Raw genomic sequence first — 17,221 nt, 5'->3', positions numbered from 1 at the left:
TGATATGTTGAAGCCTATTCTGCCATGTCCAAACCTTTTGGACAGAGGCTTCAACTTATCATCACAAAAATGTGTTAGTTGGTTTCTATCAATTTGGCTTTTGTATGTAATGTCTGCTGAAGCTTGGCTAGTTGCTTAACCATGTCTAATCTTTTTAGACTGAAGCTTTAGACTAACATTGCATGATTCCTGGAATTCCTATTAAAGATTTTGAATTTCTTATTTTCTTTTTCCTAAATAATTTTCGGAAAAAAAATACAAAAAAATTAATAAAATCATAAAAACCAAAAAAAAAATTTTTTTTGTGTTTCTTGTTTGAGTCTAGTGTCAAGTCATAAGTTTGGTGTCAATTGCATGTTTATCTTTTTCTTGCATTTTTCGAAAACTCATGCATTGCATTCTTCATGATCTTCAAGTTGTTCTTGATGAATCCTCTTGTTTGATCTTCATATTTTCTTGTTTTGTGTCTTTTCTTGTTTTTCATATGCATTCTTGAAACATTAATGTCTAAAGAATAAAAATTTTTAAGTTTGGTGTCTTGCATGTTTTCTTTTCTTGAAAATTTTTTAAAAATAAGTTCTTGGTGTTCATCTTGACATTCAAAGTATTCTTGCATGCATTAGTTGTTTTGATTCATAATTCTTATATTTTGTTTCAATTTAGTGTTTTTCTCTCTCATCATTAAAAATTCAAAAATAAAAAATATATCTTTCCTTGTTTTACTCATAAATTTCAATTTCAAAATTCTATTTTTTCAAATCTTTTTCAAAAATCAAATCTTTTTCATTTATTTTTATATATTTTCGAAATTTTTTTTTAAAAAATTGATTTTCAAAATCTTTTTCCTATTCTTACTTCATATTTTCGAAAATCTCACAAACGTTTAATTTTTAGATTCAAAAAATTTCAAGTTGTTACTTGCCTATTAAGAAAGGTTCAATCTTTAAATTTTAAAATCATATCTTTTTGTTTCTTGTTAGTCAAGTAATCAACTTTAATTTTCAAAATCATATCTTTTTAATTTTCAATCATATCTTTTTGATTGCTAATCTCAAAAATCAATTTTCAAAATTAAATCTTTTTAATTTCCAATTCAAATCTTTTTCAAAATGATTTTCAATCATATCTTTTTAAATTTCAATCACATCTTTTTCAAAATCAATTTCAAAATCTTTTCTAACTTCTTATCTTTTCAAAATTTGATTTTCAAATCTTTTTCAATTAACCACTTGACTTTTTGATTGATTCTTATCTTTTTCAAAACTACCTAACTAATTCTCTCTCTAATTTTCGAAAATCCCTTCCCTCTTTTTCAAAATTCCTTTTTAATTAATTAATTGTTTTAAAAAATTTAATTTAATTTGATTTCAATTTTAATTTTCAAAATTTAACTTTAAATTTTAATTTTAATTTAATTAATTTTTGAAATTCCCTCTCTCTCATCTCCTTCTAATTATTTATTTATTTATTTATTTACTAACACTTTTCTTCATCTCAAAATTCGAATCCTCTCTTTCTCTTGGTGTTCGAATTTCTCTTCTTTTATTCTTATCTTCTTCTACTCACATAAAGGAATCTCTATACTGTGACATAGAGGATTCCATATTTTCTTTTCTGTTTTCTTCTTTTTCATATGAGCAGGAACAAGGATAAGAACATTCTTGTTGAGGCTGATCATGAACCTGAAAGGACTCTGAAGAGGAAGCTAAGGGAAGCTAAAGCACAACACTTTGGAGAAAATCTGACAGAAATTTTTGAAAAAGAAGACAACATGGCCGAAAATAATAACAATGCAAGGAAGATGCTTGGTGACTTTACTACACCAAATTCCAATTTACATGGAAGAAGCATCTCAATCCCTGCCATTGGAGCAAACAACTTTGAGCTTAAACCTCAATTAGTTACTCTGATGCAACAGAACTGCAAGTTTCATGGACTTCCATCTGAAGATCTTTTTCAGTTCTTAACTGAGTTCTTGCATATCTGTGATACTGTTAAGACCAATGGGGTTGATCCCGAGGTCTACAGGCTTATGCTTTTCCCATTTGCTGTAAGAGATAGAGCTAGAGTATGGTTGGACTCTCAACCTAAAGATAGCCTGAACTCTTGGGATAAGCTGGTCACGACTTTCTTAGCCAAGTTCTTTCCTCCTCAAAACCTGCCTTTTCCATCATCCACTCAGCAACAGACAGAGAGTTCTGAGCAGAATCCATCTTGCTTAGCAAATATAGTCTCTGATCTATCTAAGGCCACTGTAAGTTTCATAAATGAAACACGGTCCTCCATTAGGAATTTGGAGGCACAAGTGGGCCAGCTGAGTGAAAGAGTCACTGAAACTCCTCCTAGTACTCTCCCAAGCAATACAGAAGAGAATCCAACAAGAGGGTGCAAGGCCATTGATTTAACCATCATGGCCGAACCTACAAGGGAGGGAGAGGACGTGCTAGTAAAGGTTGAAGGCCTTTACATCCCTGCTGATTTCATAATCCTAGACACTGGGAAGGATGAGGATGAATCAATCATCCTTGGAAGACCCTTCCTAGCCACAGCAAGAGCTGTGATTGATGTGGACAGAGGAGAGTTAGTCCTTCAACTGAATGAGGACAACTTTGTGTTTAAAACTCAAGGATCTCCTTCTGTAACCATGGAGAGGAAGCATGAAAAGCTTCTCTCGCTGCAGAGTCAACCAAAGCCCCCAAAGTCAAACTCTAAGTTTGGTGTTGGGAGGCCACAACCAAACTCTAAGTTTGGTGTTGAACCCCCACATTCAAACTCTAAGTTTAGTGTTGGGAGTTTCCAACAATGCTCTGAACTTCTGTGAGGCTCCATGAGAGCTCACTGTCAAGCTATTGACATTAAAGAAGCGCTTGTTGGGAGGCAACCCAATGTTATCTAATTATATTTATTTATTTTCTATTGTTATTTTATGTTTTTTTAGGTTGATGATCATGTGGAGTCACAAAAAAAATTCAAATTCTTTTCCCTCCCAAACCCAACCCTAATGGCTGAAAATTAAACCCCTCCCCACTTCTATATAAACTCCTCATTCCTTCTTCTATTTCACACAACACAACCCTCTCTTCTTCCACTTGGCAGAAACCTACTCTCTCTCCCTCTCCTCCATTTCTCTTCTTCTTCTACTTCTTTCTTTCTTCTTTTGCTTGGGGACGAGCAAACATTTTAAGTTTGGTGTGGTAAAAGCATTGCTTTTTGTTTTTCCATAACCATTTATGGCACCTAAGGCTAGAGAAACCTCTAGAAAGAGGAAAGGGAAGGCAATTGCTTCCACCTCTGAGTCATGGGAGATGGAGAGATTCATCTCAAAGGTCCATCAAGACCACTTCTATGAAGTTGTGGCCAAGAAGAAAGTGATCTCTGAGGTTCCTTTCAAGCTCAAAAGGAATGAGTATCCGGAGATCCGACTTGAGATTCAAAGAAGAGGTTGGGAAGTTCTCACCAACCCCATTCAACAAATCAGGATCCTAATGGTTCAAGAGTTCTATGCAAATGCATGGATCACAAGGAACCATGATCAAAGTGTGAACCCAAATCCAAAGCATTGGCTTACTATGGTTCGAGGAAAATACTTAGATTTCAGTCCGGAAAATGTAAGGCTGGCGTTCAACTTGCCAATGATGGAAGAAAACGCACGCCTCTACACAAGAAGGGTCAAATTTGATCAAAAGTTGGACCAAGTCCTCATAGACATATGTGAGGAAGGAGCTCAATGGAAAATTGAGTCAAGAGGCAAGCCGGTTCAACTAAGAAGGCATGACCTCAAACCAGTGGCTAGGGGATGGCTAGAGTTTATTCAACGCTCAATCATTCCTACTAGTAACCGGTCTGAAGTTACTATAGACCGGGCCATCATGATCCATAGTATCATGATTGGAGAGGAGGTGGAAGTTCATGAGATTATACCTCAAGAACTTTACAAGGTGGCTGACAAGTCCTCCACTTGGGCAAGGTTAGCCTTTCCTCACCTCATATGCCACCTCTGCAATTCAGCTGGAATTGACATAAAGGGAGATATCCTCATTGAAGAGGATAAGCCCATCACTAAGAAAATAATGGAGAAAATAAGAGATTATGGACCTCAACATGAGCATGAGGAAATTCCTCACCATGAAATCCCTGAGATGCCTCAGGGGATGCACTTTCCTCCATAGAATTATTGGGTACAAATCAACACTTCCCTAGGAGAATTAAGTTCCAACATGGGACAACTAAGGGTGGAGCATCAAGAGCACTCCATCATCCTCCATGAAATTAGAGAAGATCAAAGAGCTATGAGGGAGGAGCAACAAAGACAGGGAAGAGACATAGAGGAGCTCAAAAGCACCATTAGTTCTTCAAGAAGAGGAAGACGCCACCCTCACTAAGGTGGACTCATTCCTTAATCTCCTTGTCTATTTATTTTCTGTTTTTCGATTTTTGAGCTTTATGTTTTATTTATATTTGTGTCTTTACTATATGATCACTAGTGTCTAAGTGTCTATGCCTTAAAGTTATGAATATGAATCCATCACCTCTCTTGAATGAAAAATGTTTTAATTACAAAAGAACAAGAAGTACATGCTTTCGAATGTATCCTTGAAACTAGTTTAATTATTTTGATGTGGTGACAATACTTTTTATTTTCTGAATGAATGCTTGAACAGTGCATATGTCTTTTGAAGTTGATGTTTATGATGTTAAATATGTTGGCTCTTGAAGAATAAGGAAAAAGGAGACATGTTATTTGATAATCTGAAAAATCATAAAAATGATTCTTGAAGCAAGAAAAAGCAGTGAATACAAAAGCTTGCAGAAAAAAAAATAGCGAAAAAGAAAAAAAAGAGAAAAAGAAAAAGAAAAAGCAAGCAGAAAAAGCCAAAAGCTCTTTAAACCAAAAGGCAAGAGCAAAAAGCCAATAGCCCTTAAAACCAAAAGGCAAGGGTAATAAAAAAGGATCCAAGGCTTTGAGCATCTCAATGGATAAAGCGAGATGCCAAAACTATTCAAGAAGCAAAAAGCTACAAGTCACGCTCATTTGATTGGAGCTAAGTTTCATTGATATTTTGGAATTTATAGTATATTATCTTCTTGTTATCCTATTTTATTTTCAGTTGCTTGGGGACAAGCAACAATTTAAGTTTGGTGTTGTGATGAGCGGATAATCTATACGCTTTTTGGCAATGTTTTTACATAGTTTTTAGTAAGATTTAGTTAGTTTTTGGTATAATTTTATTAGTTTTTAATTAAAAATCACATTTCTAGACTTTACTATGAGTTTGTGTATTTTTTTGTAATTTTAAGTAATTTCTGGCTGAAATTGAGGGACCTGAGCAAAAATCTGATTCAGGCTGAAAAAGGACTGCAAATGCTGTTGGATTCTGACCTCTCTGCACTCAAAGTGGATTTTCTGGAGCTACAGAACTCAAAATGGAGCGCTCTCAATTGCGTTGGAAAGTAGACATCCAGGTCTTTCCAGAAATATATAATAGTTTATACTTTGTCTGAGTTTAGATGACGCAAACTGGCGTTCAACGCCAGTTCTATGCTGCATTCTGGAGTTAAACGCCAGAAACAGGTTGCAAAGTGGAGTTAAACGCCAGAAACAGGTTACAAACTGGCGTTCAACTCCAAGAAAAGCCTCTACACGTGTAAAGCTCAATGCTCAGTCCAAGAACCCACCAAGTGGGCCCCGGAAGTGGATTTCTGCATCAATTACTTATCTCTATAAACCCTAGTAACTAGTTTAATATAAATAGGACTTTTTACTATTGTATTTACATCTTTATTTTTATCTTTAGATCACGTTTGGGGGCTGGCCTCTCGGCCATGCCTGGACCTTCATCACTTATGTATTTTCAACGGTAGAGTTTCTACACACCATAGATTAAGGTGTGGAGCTCTGCTGTTCCTCATGGATTAATGCAAAGTACTACTGTTTTTCTATTCAATACAAACTTATTCCGCTTCTAAGATATTCATTCACACTTCAATGTGAAAGTGATGATCGTGACAATCATCATCATTCCCAACTTATGAACGCGTGCCTGACAACCACTTCCGTTCTCCCTTAGATTGAATGGGTATCTCTTGGATATCTAATACAGGGGACCGAGTCCGAGATATTAGAATCTTCATGGTATAAGTTAGAACCCATGGATGGCCATTCCTGAGATCTGGAAAGTCTAAACCTTGTCTGTGGTATTCCGAGTAGGATCTGGGAAGGGATGGCTATGACGAGCATCAAACTCGCGAGTGCTGGGCGTAGTGACAGACGCAAAAGGATCAATGGATCCTATTCCAGTATGATCAAGAACCGACAGATGAATAGCCGTGCTGTGACAGAGCATCTTGGACCATTTTCACTGAGAGGACGGGAAGTAGCCATTGACAACGGTGATGCCCAACATACAGCTTGCCATGGAAAGGAGTAGGAATGATTGGATGAAGACAACAGGAAAGCAGAGGTTCAGGAGGAACGAAAGGCATCTCTATACGCTTATCTGAAATTCTCACCAAAGAATTACATAAGTACCTCTATCCTAGTTTATATTTCAATTATGTTTTAATTATCAAATCTCCATAACTATATGAATCTGCCTGACTGAGATTTACAAGGTGACCATAGCTTGCTTCAAGCCGACAATCTCCGTGGGATCGATCCTTACTTACGTAAGGTTTATTACTTGGACGACCCAGTGCACTTGCTGGTCAGTTGTGCGAAGTTGTGACAAAGAATTAAGATTATGAACGTGCGTATAAAGTTTTCAGCGCCGTTACCAAGGAATGGAACCGTCACGATTTCTGCGCACCACATTACAACCCCCAAACTTTCAAATTTATGAGCCCTAATCCTTCGAATGCCCAAAAATGGTGAAGTGGGTAAACGAAGAGGGGGAAACATTTCGTCTCATAGTGAACAATCACAGCCTCTGGTGACCTTGTTCCATTATCATACATTGCTGGTTTGTTAACTGGCAGACCAAATTCGAAGGCTGTTGGACCCAATGGAGAGATCTTTAATGCAAAAGAAGCATTCCATGTGGCCAGAATCGGATCCAATTTCTTCGATTTGCAACCTAAAGAAGGCCTTGCACTAGTGAATAGAACTACTGTTGGTTCTAGACTAGCCTCAATTGTCCTATTTGAGGCTAATATCCTAGTTGTCTTGTTGGAGGTTCTTTCGGCCATATTCGCGGAGGTGATGCAGGGGAAGCCAGAGTTCACTGATCATTTGACACACAAATTGAAGCACTGATGAGCGGATAATTTATACGCTTTTTGGCATTGTTTTTAGTCTGTTTTTAGTAGGATCTAGTTACTTTTAGGGATGTTTTTATTAGTTTTTATGTTAAATTCACATTTCTGGACTTTACTATGAGTTTGTGTGTTTTTCTGTGATTTCAGGTATTTTCTGGCTGAAATTGAGGACTTGAGCAAAAATCAGATTCAGAGGTTGAAGAAGGACTGCTGATGCTGTTGGATTCTGACCTCCCTGCACTCAAAGTGAATTTTCTGGAGCTACAAGACTCCAAATGGCACGCTTCCAATTGCGTTAGAAAGTAGACATCCAGGGCTTTCTAGCAATATATAATAGTTTATACTTTAAATAAGGATTGAGGACGTAAACTGGTGTTCAACGCCAGTTCTATGCTATAGTCTGGCGTCCAGTGCCAGAAACAAGTTGCAAAGTGGAGTTCAACGCCAGAAACACGTTACAAACTGGAGTTCAACTCCAAGAATGACCTCTCCACGTGTAAACTTCAAGCTCAGCCCAAGCACACACCAAGTGGGCCCCGGAAGTGGATTTCTCCATCAATTACTTACTTCTGTAAACCCTAGTAGCTAGTCTAGTATAAATAGGACTTTTTACTATTGTATTTTCATCTTTGGAACATCTTTAGTTTCATCTTTAGATCACGTTTGGGGGCTGGCCATTCGGCCATGCCTGGACCTTCATCACTTATGTATTTTCAACGGTAGAGTTTCTACACACCATAGATTAAGGTGTGGAGCTCTGCTATTCCTCAAGGATTAATGTAAAGTACTACTGTTTTTCTATTCAATTCAACTTATTCCGCTTCTAAGATATTCATTCGCACTTCAACATGAATGTGATGATCGTGACAAAGTCATCATAATTCCCCTATGAACGCGTGCCTGACAACCACTTCCGTTCTACCTTCGATTGAATGGATATCTCTTGGATATCTAATACAGGGGACCGAGTCCGAGTTATTAGCGTCTTCGTGGTATAAGTTAGAACCCATGGATGGCCATTCCTGAGATCCGGAAAGTCTAAACCTTGTCTGTGGTATTCCGAGTAGGATCTGGGAAGGGATGGCTGTGACGAGCTTCAAACTCGCGAGTGCTGGGCGTAGTGACAGACGCAAAAGGATAGTAAATCCTATTCTAGTATGATCGAGAACCGACAGATGATTAGCCATGCAGTGAGAGCGCATTGGACCATTTTCATAGGAGGATGGGATGTAGCCATTGACAACGGTGATGCCCTACATACAGCTTGCCATGGAAAGGAGTAGGATTGATTGGATGAAGACAGCAGGAAAGCAGAGATCAGAGGAACGAAAGCATCTCTATACGCTTATCTGAAATTCTCACCAATGAATTACATAAGTACCACTATCCTATTCTATATTTTATTTATTTTCATCCACTATAATTTTTTAAAACAATTTAATCCACCTGACTGAGATTTACAAGGTGACTATAGCTTGCTTCAAGCCGACAATCTCCGTGGGATCGACCCTTACTCACATAAGGTTTATTACTTGGACGACCCAGTGCTCTTGCTGGTTAGTTGTACGAAGTTGTGAAACAGATATAAGATCATGAACGTGCGTATTGAGTTTTTAGCGCCGTTACCAAGGAATGGAATGATCACGATTTCGCACACCAAGTTTTTGGCGCCGTTGCCGGGGATTGTTCGAGTTTGGACAACTAACGGTTCATCTTGTTGCTCAGATTAGGTAACTTTATTTTAATTTTAACCTTTTTGATTTTATTATTCTTATTTTCGAAAAAAATAAAAAAAAATTTCTTCTTTTTCGTTTTTCCCAATTAATTCTCGAAAAATACAAAAAAAAATTTACAAAATCAGAAAATCAAAAATATTTTTTGTGTTTCTTGTTTGAGTCTTGAGTCAAGTTTTAAGTTTGGTGTCAATTGCATCTTTTTAATTTTCTAAAAATTATTTTCGAAAATTTCATGCATTATATTCTTCATGATCTTCAAGTTGTTCTTGGCCAGTCTTCTTGTTTGATCTTCATATTTTCTTGTTTTGTGTCTTTTCTTGTTTTTCATATGCATTCTTGAATTCTTAGTGTCTAAAAATTAAAAATTTTCAAGTTTGGTGTCTGGCATGTTTTCTTTTCTTGAAAATTTTTCAAAAATAAGTTCTTGGTGTTTATCTTGACATTCAAAATGTTCTTGGTGTTCATCTTGACATTCATAGTATTCTTGCATGCATCACATGTTTTGATCCAAAATTTTCATGCATTGAGTCTTTTTGATGTTTTTCTCTTTCATCATTAAAAATTCAAAAATAAAAAAAGATATCTTTCCTTTTTTCACTCATAAATTTTCGAAAATTTGAGTTGACTTTTTTAAAACTTTTTAAAATTTAGTTGTTTCTTATGAGTCAAATCAAATTTTCAATTTAAAAATCCTATCTTTTTCAAAATCTTTTTCAAAATCTTTTTCAAAAATCAAATCTTTTTCATTTTTTCTTATTTATTTTCGAAAATTTTAAAAATATTTTTCAAAAATCTTTTTCTTAATTTTATCTCATAATTTTCGAAAATATTATCAACAACTAATGTTTTGATTCAAAAATTTCAAGTTTGTTACTTTCTTGTTAAGAAAGATTCAAACTTTAAGTTCTAGAATCATATCTTGTGATTACTTGTGAGTCAAGTCATTAATTTTGATTTTAAAATTCAAATCTTTTTCAAAACTAATTTTAATCATATCTTTCTATCATATCTTTTTAAATCATATCTTTTTCAAAAATTTGATTTTCAAATATCTTTTCTAACTTCTTATCTTCTTATCTTTTAAAAATTGATTTTCAAAATTTGTTTCAACTAACTAATTAACTTTTTGTTTGTTTCTTATCTCTTTCAAAACTACCTAACTAACTATCCCTCTCTAATTTTCGAAAATACCTCCCTCTTTTTCAAAAATTCTTTTTAGTTAATTAATTGTTTAAATTGTAATTTTAATTTTAATTCTCCTTTAATTTTCGAAAATCATCAACTTCTTTTCAAAAATTAATTTTCGAAATTCCCTCTCCCGCATCTCCTTCTATTTATTTATTCATCTACTAACATTTCTCCTCACCCAAAAATTCGAATCCCTTCTTCTCTTCTGAGTTCGAATTCTTCTCTTCTTCATTCTCTTTCTTCTTTTCTTCTACTCACACAAGGGAACCTCTATACTGTGGTAAAAAGGATTCCTATTATTATTTTCTGTTCCCTTCTTTTTCATATGAGCAGGAGCAAGGACAAGAACATTCTTGTTGAAGCAGACCCTGAACCTGAAAAGACTCTGAAGAGGAAACTAAGAAAAGCTAAATTACAACAATCCAGAGACAACCTTACAGAAATTTTCGAAAAGGAAGAGGAGATGGCAGCCGAAAATAATAATAATGTAAGGAAGATGCTTGGTGATTATACTACACCTACTTCCAAGTTTGATGGAAGAAGCATCTCAATCCCTACCATTGGAGCAAACAATTTTGAGCTGAAACCTCAATTAGTTGCTCTAGTGCAACAGAACTACAAATTCCATGGACTTCCATCAGAAGATCCCTATCAGTTTTCAACTGAGTTTCTGCAAATCTGTGAGACTATTAAGACCAATGGGGTTGATCCCGAGGTCTACAAGCTTATGCTTTTCCCGTTTGCTGTAAGAGACAGAGCTAGAGTGTGGTTGGACTCTCAACCTAAAGATAGCCTGAACTCTTGGGATAAGCTGGTCACGGCTTTCTTAGCCAAGTTCTTTCCTCCTCAAAAGCTGAGTAAGCTTAGAGTGGATGTTCAAACCTTCAGACAGAAAGAAGGTGAATCCCTCTATGAAGCTTGGAAGAGATATAAGCAACTGACCAAAAAGTGTCCTTCTGACATGCTTTCAGAATGGACCATCCTGGATATATTCTATGATGGTCTGTTTGAATTAACTAAGATGTCATTGGATACTTCTGCAGGTGGATCCATTCACCTAAAGAAAACGCCTGCAGAAGCTCAATAACTCATTGACATGGTTGCTAATAACCAGTTCATGTACACTTCTAAGAGGAATCCTGTGAGTAATGGGACGCCTCAGAAGAAGGGAGTTCTTGAAATTGATACTCTAAATGCCATATTGGCTCAGAATAAAATATTGACTCAGCAAGTCAATATGATTTCTCAGAGTCTGAATGGAATGCAAGCTGCATCCAACAGTACTCAAGAGGCATCTTTTGAAGAAGAAGCTTATGATCCTGAGAACCCTGCAATAGCAGAGGTGAATTACATGGGTGAACCATATAGAAACACTTATAATCTCTCATGGAGAAATCACCCAAATCTCTCATGGAAGGATCAACAAAAGCCTCAACAAGGCTTTAATAATGGTGGAAGAAACAGGTATAACAATAGTAAACCTTTTCCATCATCCACTCAGCAACAGACAAAGAATTCTGAGCAGAATCCATCTAGCTTAGCAAATTTAGTCTCTGATCTATCTAAGGCCACTCTGAGTTTCATGAATGAAACAAGGTCATCCATTAGAAATTTGGAGGCACAAGTGGGCCAGTTGAGTAAGAAGATCACTGAAACCTCTCCTAGTACTCTCCCAAGCAATACAGAAGAGAATCCAAAGAGAGATTGCAAGGCCATTGATATAACCATCACGGCCGAATCCAAGGAAGAAGGGGAGGACGTGAATCCCAGTGAGGAAGACCTCCTGGGACGTCCAATGATCAACAAGGAGTTTCCCTTTGAGGAACCAAAAGAATCTAAGGCTCATCTAGAGACCATAGAGATTCCATTGAACCTCTTTATGCCCTTCATGAGCTCTGATGAGTATTCTTCTTCTGAAGAGAATGAGGATGTTACTGAAGAGCAAGTTGCCAAGTACCTTGGTGCAATCATGAAGCTGAATACCAATTTATTTGGTAATGTGACTTGGGGAGATGAACCTCCCCTGTTCACCAATGAACTAAATGCATTGGATCAACTGAGATTGCCTCAAAAGAAACAGGATCCTGGAAAGTTCCTAATACCTTGTACCATAGGCACCATGACCTTTGAGAAGGCTCTATGTGACCTGGGGTCAGGAATAACCCTCATGCCACTCTCTGTAATGGAGAAACTGGGAATCTTTGAGGTGCAAGCTGCCAGAATCTCATTAGAGATGGCAGACAACTCAAGAAAACAGGCTTATGGTCAAGTAGAGGACGTGTTAGTAAAGGTTGAAGGCCTTTACATCCCTGCTGATTTCATAATCATGGATACTGGGAAGGATGAGGATGAATCCATCATTCTTGGAAGACCCTTCCTAGCCACAGCAAGAGCTGTGATTGATGTGGACAGAGGAGAATTGATCCTTCAACTGAATGAGGACTCCCTTGTGTTTAAAACTCAAGGATCTCCTTCTATAACCATGGAGAGGAAGCATGAAAAGCTTCTCTCACTGCAGAGTCAACCAAAGCCCCCACAGTCAAACTCTAAGTTTGGTGTTGAACTCCCATATCCAAACTCTAAGTTGGTGTTGGGAGTCTATAAAATTGACCTGATCACCTGTGTGGCTCCATGAGAGCCCACTGTCAAGCTATTGACATTAAAGAAATGCTTGTTGGGAGGCAACCCAATTTTTATTTATCTAATTTTATTTTTATTTTTATTGTTCTTTCATGTTTTATTAGGTTCATGATCATGTGGAGTCACAAAATAAATCCAAAAATTAAAAACAGAATCAAAAACAGTAGAAGAAAAATCACACCCTGGAGGAAGGACTTACTGGCGTTTAAACGCCAGTAAGGAGCATCTGGCTGGTGTTCAACGCCAGAACAGAGCATGGAGCTGGCGCTGAACGCCAGAAATATGCTGCATATGGGCGTTGAACGCCCAGAACAAGCATCACTTCAGTGTCTAAACGCCAGAAATGCATGCAAAGGCATTTTACATGCCTAATTGGTGCAGGGATGTAAATCCTTGACACCTCAGGATCTGTGGACCCCACAGGATCCCCACATACCTCCATTCACCTTTCCTCCTCATAATCCTATATCACCCTCTCTCTCTCCATTCACAGTCATCCCTTCTGTTTTCCATTCACCACTCACATCTATACACCCCACCTACCTTCAAAATTCAAAATCTTTTTCCCACCCATATAGCCGAATACACATATCCCTCCATCTCCTCCATATCTTCTTCTTCTTCTACTATTCTTTCTTCTTTTGCTCGAGGGCGAGCAACATTCTAAGTTTGGTGTGGTAAAAGCATAGCTTTTTTTTTGTTTTTCCATAACCATTGATGGCACCTAAGGCCAGAGAAACCTCTAGAAAGAGGAAAGGAAAGACAAAAGCTTCCACCTCTAAGTCATAGGAGATGGAGAGATTCATCTCAAGGGTCTATAGCTCAGTGGTAGAACATTTGACTGCAAATCAAGAGATCCCTGAGATACCTCGGGGGATACATTTTTCTCCACACAATTATTGGGAGCAACTAAGGGTGGAACATCAAGAGCACTCCATCATCCTTCATAAAATCAGAGAAGATCAAAGAGCAATGAGGGAGGAGCAACAAAGACAAAGAAGAGACATAAAAGAGCTCAAGGACATCATTGGTTCCTCAAGAAGGAAACGCCACCATCACTAAGATGGACTCATTCCTTGTTCTTAAATTTTCTGTTTTTCATTTTCTTATGTTAAATGTTTATTTATGTTTGTGTCTTTATTACATGATCATTAGTGTCTAAGTGTCTATGCCTTAAAGTAGTGAGTGTGAATCCATCACCTCTCTTAAATGAAAAATGTTTTAAAAACAAAAGAACAAAAAGTACATGGTTTCGAATTCATCCTTGAAACTAGTTTAATTATTTTGATGTGGTGACAATACTTTTTGTTTTCTGAATGAATGCTTGAACAGTGCATATGTCTTTTGAAGTTGTTGTTTAAGAATGTTAAATATGTTGGCTCTTGAAAGAATGATGATAAAGAGAAATGTTATTTGATAATCTGAAAAATCATAAAAATGATTCTTGAAGCAAGAAAAAGCAGTGAATACAAAAGCTTGCAGAAAAAAAAAAGAAAAAAAATGGCAAAAAAAAAATAGAAAAAGAAAAAAAAAGCAAGCAAAAAAAGCCAAAAGCTCTTTAAAACCAAAAGGCAAGGGTCAATAAAAAGGATCCCAAGGCTTTGAGTATCAGTGGATAGGAGGGCCTAAAGGAATAAAATCCTGGCCTAAGCGGCTAAACCAAGCTGTCCCTAACCATGTGCTTGTGGCGTGAAGGTGTCAAGTGAAAACTTGAGACTGAGCAGTTAAAGTCAAGGTCGAAAGCAAAAAAAAGAGTGTGCTTAAGAATCCTGGACACCTCTAATTGGGGACTTTAGCAAAGCTGAGTCACAATCTGAAAAGGTTCACCCAGTTATGTGTCTGTGGCATTTATGTATCCGGTGGTAATACTGGAAAACAAAGTGCTTAGGACCACGGCCAAGACTCATAAAGTAGCTGTGTTCAAGAATCAACATACTGAACTAGGAGAATCAATAACACTATTTGAATTCTAAGTTCCTATAGATGCCAATCATTCTGAACTTCAATAGATAAAGTGAGATGCCAAAACTATTCAAGAGGCAAAAAGCTACAAGTCCCGCTCATCTGATTGGAGCTATGTTTTATTGATATTTTGGAATTTATAATATATTCTCTTCTTTTTATCCTATTTTATTTTCATTTGCTTGGGGACAAGCAACAATTTAAGTTTGGTGTTGTGATGAGCGGATAATTTATACGCTTTTTGGCATTGTTTTTAGTCTGTTTTTAGTAGGATCTAGTTACTTTTAGGGATGTTTTTATTAGTTTTTATGTTAAATTCACATTTCTGGACTTTACTATGAGTTTGTGTGTTTTTCTGTGATTTCAGGTATTTTCTGGCTGAAATTGAGGGACTTGAGCAAAAATCAGATTCAGAGGTTGAAGAAGGACTGCTGATGCTGTTGGATTCCACATGTAAACTTCAAGCTCAGCCCAAGCACACACCAAGTGGGCCCCAGAAGTAGATTTCTTCATCAATTACTTACTTCTGTAAACCCTAGTAGCTAGTCTAGTATAAATAGGACTTTTTACTATTGTATTTTCATCTTTGGAACATCTTTAGTTTCATCTTTAGATCACGTTTGGGGGCTGGCCATTCGGCCATGCCTGGACCTTCATCACTTATGTATTTTCAACGGTAGAGTTTTTACACACCATAGATTAAGGTGTGGAGCTCTGCTGTTCCTCAAGGATTAATGCAAAGTACTACTGTTTTTCTATTCAATTCAACTTATTCCGCTTCTAAGATATTCATTCGCACTTCAACATGAATGTGATGATCGTGACAAAGTCATCATGATTCCCCTATGAACGCGTGCCTGACAACCACTTCTGTTCTACCTTCGATTGAATGGATATCTCTTGGATATCTAATACAGGGGACCGAGTCCGAGTTATTAGCGTCTTCATGGTATAAGTTAGAACCCATGGATGGCCATTCCTGAGATCCGGAAAGTCTAAACCTTGTCTGTGGTATTCCAAGTAGGATTTGGGAAGGGATGGCTGTGACGAGCTTCAAACTCGTGAGTGCTGGGCGTAGTGACAGACGCAAAAGGATAGTAAATCCTATTCCAGTATAATCGAGAACCGACAGATGATTAGCCATGCAGTGACAGTGCATTGGACCATTTTCATAGGAGGATGGGATGTAGCCATTGACAACGGTGATGCCCTACATACAGCTTGTCATGGAAAGGAGTAGGATTGATTGGATGAAGACAGCAAGAAAGCAGAGATCAGAGGAACGAAAACATCTCTATACGCTTATCTGAAATTCTCACCAATGAATTATATAAGTACCACTATCCTATTCTATATTTTATTTATTTTCATCCACTATAATTTCCTAAAACAATTTTATCCGTCTGACTGAGATTTACAAGGTGACTATAGCTTGCTTCAAGCCGACAATCTCCGTGGGATCGAACCTTACTCATGTAAGGTTTATTACTTGGACGACCCAGTGCACTTGCTGGTTAGTTGTACGAAGTTGTGAAATAGATATAAGATCATGAACGTGCATATTGAGTTTTTAGCACCATTACCAAGGAATGGAATGATCACGATTTTGCACACCAAGTACCATCCTGGACAAATTGAGGCTGCAGCCATAATGGAACACATTTTGGATGGTAGCTCATATGTCAAAGCCGCCAAGAAGTTGCACGAGATTGATCTGTTGCAAAAGCCTAAACAGGGCAAATATGCACTTAAGACTTCACCTCAATGGCTTGGCCCTTTGATTGAAGTGATTAGATTCTCAACCAAATCAATTGAGAAGGAAATTAACTCTGTTAACGACAACCCTTTGATTGATATGTCAAGGAACAAGGCTTTGCATGGTGGTAAGTGGTAACTTTCAAGGTACTACAATTGGTGAGTCTATGGATAACACAAGATTGGTCATTGCATCAATTGGGAAACTCATGCTTGCCTTCAAATCTAAGTGCTAGTAGAAACCCCAGCTTGGATTATGGCTTCAAGGGAACTGAAATCGCAATGGCTTCTTACTGTTCCGAATTGCAATATCTTGCAAACCCGGTAACTAGCCATGTCCAAAATGTTGAGCAACATAACCAAGATGTGAACTATCTTGGTTTGATTTTAGCTAGGAAAACAAATGAAGCTGTTGAGATTCTCAAACTTATGTCATCGGCTTATGTAACACCCTAACTACCAAAGTTAACGCTTCCAGCTGCGCGACTCTGATAGTTTGGACATTATGACGACTTTTATACTATTTAATACTAAAATATGAGCCTGTTTAAAACTTTAAACCGTAATACTGCTCCCAAAAATACCTTCGTTCGATAACGTACATCCATAAATACCATACAACTTACAACAACTCATAAAGAGTACATCCATAATATACATATATATATATATATATATATATATAT

At 37.1% G+C, this 17,221-nt stretch overlaps 1 pseudogene; it reads left to right on the top strand.

Annotated features, from left to right (window-relative positions):
- Nucleotides 16,375-16,991, top strand: LOC110268447 (annotated as a pseudogene).

This window comes from Arachis ipaensis, chromosome B10 (assembly GCF_000816755.2).
Source record: "Arachis ipaensis cultivar K30076 chromosome B10, Araip1.1, whole genome shotgun sequence".
NCBI lineage: Eukaryota > Viridiplantae > Streptophyta > Magnoliopsida > Fabales > Fabaceae > Arachis > Arachis ipaensis.
This window is presented reverse-complemented; position numbering and strand designations above follow the sequence as displayed.